This window comes from Erythrolamprus reginae, chromosome 7 (genome assembly GCF_031021105.1).
Source record: "Erythrolamprus reginae isolate rEryReg1 chromosome 7, rEryReg1.hap1, whole genome shotgun sequence".
NCBI lineage: Eukaryota > Metazoa > Chordata > Lepidosauria > Squamata > Dipsadidae > Erythrolamprus > Erythrolamprus reginae.
This window is the reverse complement of record NC_091956.1, coordinates 16059840-16066882: the sequence shown is the minus strand read 5'-3', so window position 1 is coordinate 16066882 and position 7043 is coordinate 16059840.

The following is a 7043-nucleotide window of genomic DNA, read 5'->3' as shown; positions in this document are numbered from 1 at the left end:
TGAGAAATAACATATTCAGATAAGCGGTCTAAAGTCATACACATAATAAGTCAGAATAACAATCCAAATATTACCAAGTACATAGTCTTTCTTACCAATTGTCTAATCATATTGTCATAAATAAACAAAGATATCAAGCCTAAACACATTTTACCTGTAATACATAACTACAATAAAGAGAGATAGCAGAGCATACTTAACAGTGAATAGCCTTTAACAGTGAGTAGCTTAGACCAGCGTTTCCCAACCGGTGTGCTGCGGCACACTAGTGTGCCGCGAGACACGGCCAGGTGTGCCGCAACAGCTCCAGCTGGATGGGGCGCTGCCGGTGCCTCCGACCTCCCGGCTCCTGCCCGATGCCGCGGTTTCTGGCGCTCTCCTGCTGCGCCCCAAAGAAGGGCGGCAGGAAGAAGGAGAGCTTCATTCTTCGCGCCTTTTTCCCGCCTTCCCTGGCGTCGGCGGCAAGTGTCCTTTGGGGCCTGGCGGGAGGGCACTGGCAGCGGAAACAGGCTGTCGGCTGCAGCGGCCCCGGGCACCATTCCCTGTAGGCTGCGCACGCCAACGCAACCCAAAATGCCCCCCGCGCACTCTTTTCCAGAGGCGCGCAGGGAGCCGCGGCCACCCGCCCGCCTGCCCGATTTCCCTCCGCGCGGCTGGGGACGCAGATCCACCGCCCTCGCCAGCCCGATCTCCCTCCACCCGGGTGGGGAGGTGGATTCGCCGCCCCCACCAGCCCGATTTCCCTCCAGTGGCTGATCTCCCTCCGTGTGGGGGGGGGCGACGAACCGACGACCGGGGGCTGTCCGTCCGTGTTGGGTGGTGCAGGGCAGGCACAGGCAGCCCCAGGGGAGAACAAGGGAGGGAGAGAAAGGAAAGAGAGAGAAAGGGAGGGAGAGAAAATTGAATGAAGGAGGGAGAGAAAGAAAGAGTAAGAAGTAGAAAGGATAGAGAGAAAAGGAGGGGGAGAAAGGAAAGAGGGAGGAAGGGGGAGAGAAAGAAGATATGAAGGAGGGAGAAAAAGAGAGATAGAAAGGAAAGAGGGAGAGAAAGGAATGAGAGAGAAAGGGAGGGAGAGAAAGGGAATGAAAGAGGGAGAAGGGGTGAGAGATAGAAAGGATAGACAGAAAGGGAGAGAAAGGAAAGAGAGAAAGGGAGGAAGAGGAAGGAAAGAGAGATGAGAGAGGAAGGAGGAGACAGAAAGAGAGGAAGGAAGGAAGAGAGAAAGAAAGAGGGATGGAGAGAGAAAGGAAGGAAGAGAGAGAAAGAGGGAGGGAGGGAGAAATAGAGCGAAAGGGAGGAAGAGAGATTTTTTTTGTCCAAACTTTTTTTAGTGCCCCCCCCAATGTTCCCCAGGATTTTGAAAATATGAAAAATGTGCCGCGGCTCCAAAAAGGTTGGGAAACACTGGCTTAGACAAAGGAGAAACAAAGAGGGTGACTCAGAGAAATAAGCTATGAACTCTAGCTCCCTCTTGTGGCAGTCTGTAATACCTCAGCAAATATACATATACATATACAACCCAACCATTATGGACAGAATCCTAACAAGCACCGCCCCCTAGAATCAGGAACAACCAGCACAAGATTGGATTGGACCGGACTTGAGTTTAATCTGTTGGACTGTCTACATTTTGAACCTTAATTACCGTTTTTGTACAACAAATAGAGAATAGACTGTGGCATACAAATCTTTTGTGTAAACGCCCTTCTAGAATATGAATAATGCCTTTTCTTAAATTGTTTGCAACCGATAGATCTTACTGAATGTTTTTATGTAATCTTTGTATTGTCAGGGGAAGAATTACTCCCCCCCCCGGGTCAAAAGATTTATATTTTCATAAATGTTAAATTTAGTTACCTTTTATTACAGGGTTGTTAAATCAGAAATCTATGGCTGTCTCCAACCATATATTTGTCTTGTCTACGCACTGTTTCTTTGAATAAATATAAACACGGTAATAAAACCAATGGCTTTCTGATGTTGTTTTCCTCCAAGTTCACATTCTCCACAAATTTTTTCACAAGTACAGTAGTACCTCTAGATACGAGTATAATTCGTTCCAGAAGGGAGCTTGTATGTCGAGCAACTCATATCTGGAACAAATGGCTTTAGACTTTGCTTTTCCCCTCCGAGATAACCAAAAGCAAAGCTTCTTGCACCACCTAGTGGACGTTCGGCTCGTATCCTGAATTTGAGCTCGGGTCTGGAACAGAAATTTCTCTCCCCTCGTGGCTTGTATCTTGGAATACTCGCATGTGGAGCAGCTGGTATCTAGAGGTACTACTGTACAGGTAATCGTTCTTGAGAGTGGTGCAGTGGCCTATAGGCAGGGGTGGGCAGAGGCAGGACTGGGTGGAACGCAGTTCCACCAGCGGAAATGGAGATGCATGCGCAACTCCAGTTGTTCGGTGGCTGTCACTTCCTGGATTACTGGTCTTGGCTCGGCTCTCCTTTTTCCCCCTGCTGCTACTGCTCCGTCTGCACTCCTTGCTTTTTCCTCTTTCCTCCTTCCTGGCCTCAGACAAGTTTCCCTCTCTCCTGCCCTGCTCCCCTCCAGCCTCCCGTGGCCACCTCCACTCTGAGGTGCAAGCAGAACGCATGGGTGTAGCGGCGCTGGCAGCATTTATGCTTCTGGCAGCACTCATTCGCCTAGCTACCCAGCCTGAGGCAGGGGGGGCCACCCAGGAAGGAGAGTATGGAAAATGTGAAAAAAAAATTGTCACCCCAGCAAGCAATACAGGTAAGGTTGTAAGTCGAGGACTTAACAGTTCACTTGAACAATGATGATCATTCAAGCTACTCCCACCTGGTCACATGGCTGGCAAGCCACTCCTACCCAGCCGCATGACCATTAAGCCACCCCCACAAAATAAGCCACACCCAAAGTGTGGCAGTAAAAATTGTGGCTGCCTACAGGTGGAGCTCTCGCCTCACAATCAGGAGGCTGGTAGTTCTAGGTAGAGGCAGATATTTCTCTCTCTCGGCACAATGGGAATATATCTACTGAACAAAACTTCACAATGGCAACAGGTACGATATCCAGCCAGTAAATATTCAGCTCCATTCAGTTGCTCAGCCTCCACCCAATGCAAGGGTATGGGATCATTAAAAGATGATGGTAACAGTAGTAGTCCTTGACTGAAGGCCACAATTTCCATTGCTAAGAGAAACAATTGTGAAGTATGTTTTGCCCCATTTTATTCCCTAAGTGAAGGCGCCCTGAAGTGAATCTTGGTTGGCTTGTTGCTAAGCAACATGGGGGCAGGATGTTGAGGTTTTAGAAAGAGTGCAGAGAAGAGCAACAAACGTGATTAGGGGACTGGAGGCTAAAACATATAAAGAAAAGTTGCAGGAACTGGATAATGAAAAGAAGGACTATGATATGAACAATATTCAAATATCTCAGGGATTGCCACAAAGAAGAAGGAGTCACGCTATTCTCCAAAGCCCCTGAGGGTAGAACAAGAAGCAATGGGTGGAAACTAATCAAGGAAAGAAGCAACTTAGAACTTAGGAGAAATTTCCTGACAAGTTAGAATTTAGATTCTAAAGTTGTTAACTGTTTGATCTTGAGATAAAAGGTAAAAGTAACATTATGATTAACCAGTAGATGGAGCAAGCATGTTGCACACCCATATTTATTTATTTATTTATTTATTTATTTATTTACTCACTCACTTACTTACTTACTTATTTGTGTATTTTTTTATTTTTTTATTTATTTTGTCCAATACATAAGGAAGGTTAATGAGATTAACCATGTGCTAATACGTATCAAAGAGAGGAAAGAAAGAAAGAAAGAAAGAAAGAAAGGATAGGAGTGAAAATATAAGAATAAAGTACAATACATCTATGGAGGATAGAGGAGGAGATATAGAGATATATGAGTGGAAGAAAAGAAATATGAGAGATAGGAGAGACAATTGGACAGGGGACGGAAGGCACCTTAGTGCACTTATGCACGCCCCTTACTGACCTCTTAGAAACTTGGAGAGGTCAATTGTGGAGAGTCTAGGGGGAAAATGTTGGGGATTAGGGGTAGACACTATGGAGTTCAGTAGTGAGTTACACACTTTGACAACTTGATTGCTAAAGTCATATTTTTTTACAATCCAGTTTGAAGCGGATAATATTAAGTTTGTATCTGTTGCATGCTCTTGTGTTGTTGTGGCTGAAGCTGAAGTAGTCATTGACAGGCAGGACATTGCAGCGTATGCTCTTGTGGGCAATGCTCAGATCATGTTTAACGCTACTACTCCAAAAATAAATAAATAAAGGGAACACTTAAATAACAGAATAAAACTCCAAGTAAATCAAACTTCCATGAAATCAAGCTGTCCACTTAGGAAGCAACACTGATTGACAGTCAATTCCACATGCTGTTGTGTGAATGGAATAGTTGTGCAAATGAAATATTCAATGAGAATATTTCATTCATTCAGATCTACGATGTGTTATTTGAGTGTCCCCTTTATTTGTTTGAGCAGTATATATATATTTTTCCACACCCACCAAATGGTGACAATCAGGGCATTAATGCTCTTTTAATTATAGGCGAGAGAACAGAACAAACAGGTATCATCTGTCGCAAGAGTTTCTTTTGAAGCCCATAAAAGAAGAACAGAATGGAAAATTAAAAAATGATCACAGTTTTTCCATCCTCCAGGGTTTGGAATGGTTTTGCAGTGATTGGCATTTAGAGTACAGTGATACCTTGTCTTACAAACTTAATTGGTTCCGGGACGAGGTTCTTAAGGTGAAAAGTTTGCAAGACGAAACAATGTTTCCCATAGGAATCAATGGAAAAGCGATTAATGCGTGCAAGCCCAAAATTCACCCCTTTTGCCAGCCAAAGCGCCCGTTTTTGTGCTGCTGGGATTTCCCTGAGGGTCCCCTCCATGGGAAACCCCACCTCCGGACTTCCGTTGCCAGCGAAGCACCCATTTTTGCACTGCTGGGATTCCCCTGCTGGGATTCTCCTGCAGCATCACAAAAACATGGAAGTCCGGAGGTGGGGTTTCCCATGGAGGGGAGCCTCAGGGGAATCCCAGCACCACAAAAACGGGTGCTTCGCTGGCAACGGAAGTCCAGAGGTGAGGCATCCCAGCGGCGGCGGTGGGTTTGTAAGGTGAAAAGTTTGTAAGAAGAGGCAAAAAAAATCTTAAACCCCAGGTTTGTATCTCGAAAAGTTTGTATGATGAGGCGTTTTTAAGATGAGGTATCACTGTATCTGCATAATTCTGGAAATAATAGTGGTTCATCCATCAAATAATTTAGGCCATGATCAACAGACACACAACATTTGGGAGGCTTTGTTCACCGTTTTGGCACAAAAAGAGGCAATCCCTCTATAAGAAAGAGGAAGGAAAGGAGAAAGGGGACAAAGGGGTCCTTACTGGGGTTCATTTTTCAAGATCACCCCCGTAGACTTGAAAGCCACCGAGGACTTTCTCAAACTGAATAGCAATAGCACTTGGACTTATATACCGCTTTGCGTTGCCTTACAGCCCTCTCCGAATGGTTTACAGAGTCAGCCTATTGCTCCCCAACAGTCTGAATCCTTATTTGACCGATTTTGGAAGGATGGAAAGATGGGTCAACCTTCAACTAGTCAGAATCGAACCACTGCCTGTGGGGAGAGTTAGCCTGCAATACTGCATTCTAACCACAGAGGGAGGGGGGAGGATAACAATAACATTTAGACTTATATACCACTTCACAGTGCTTAACAGCCCTCTGAGCAGTTTACCCAGTCAACATTTTAGAAACATAGAAGATTGATGCCCCCAAACAACCCAGGTCCACCTTTTACCCACCCCAAAAGGATGGAAGGCTGAATCAGCCTTGAACTGATCAGAATCAAACTGCTAGCTGTGGACAGATTTAATCTGAAATACTGTATCCACTCACACTTGGCCAATAAAGAATTCTATTCTGTTCTGTTCTTTTCTATTCTATTCTATTCTAGTCTAGTCTAGTCTAGTCTAGTCTAGTCTATCCTATCCTATCCTATCCTATCCTTTTATATTCTATCCTATTCTATTCTATTCTATTCTATTCTACTCTATTCTATTCTATCCTCTCGTCTCCTCTCCCTCTCCTTCTCTTCCCTATTCCTATCCAATCCTTTCCTATCCTTCTATTCTGTTCTGTTGTTCCATTCTGTCCCGTTCTGTTCCATTCCGTTCCATTCCATTCCATTCCACTCCATTCTATACTATTCTTATTCCCATTCCAGTCTATTATTATTCTATCCTATTCCTATTCCATTTGATGCTATTCTATTTATTCTATTCTATTGTCTCCTCTCCTCTCCCTATCCATACCTATACTTTTTATCCTACTATTCTATTCTATTCTATTTCTATTCCATTCTATTATTATTCTGTCCTATTCCCATTTCATTCCATTCTATTATATTTATTCTATTCTATTCCCTCTTCTCGTCTCCTATCCCGTATCCTTTCTTATCATACTGCTCTATTCTATTCTATTCTGTTCTGTTCTGTTCTATTCTTATTCTGTCCTATTCCTATTTCATTCCTTTCTATTATATTTATTCTATTCTATTCTCTCCTCTCCTCTCCTCTACCTATCCCTATCGTATCCTTTCCTATCATACTGTTCTGTTCTGTTCTGTTCTATCCTCTATTCTATTCCATTATATTCAAGAAAGTCCAATTGCCTCCTGAAAAAAGCACCTTTGGGATTTCCTTGGGAGTAACTCAGGCCGTGATCCTGACTCCTGAGTCTTATTCCCTCTTCAGTAACCCCTTCTCAGATTTTTTTTTTTTTGGGGGGGGGGGAGTTGTGGTGAACAGCATCCCAAATATACCTGGCAAAACAGCAAAGCAAGAGAGACTGTTGACTAGTGTTGTTGTTTTTTCTTTTAAAAAAAGGACAAACTTGGGTCCTTCCTTTCATCCTTTGTCAGTTGAGATTGTCTCCCCCCACCCCCTACCCCCCACCCATCCCAAAAAACCCCAACCAGCAACAACAATAAGAATGAAAACAAAACCGTCCCGACTGGCTTGCCTGAAAAG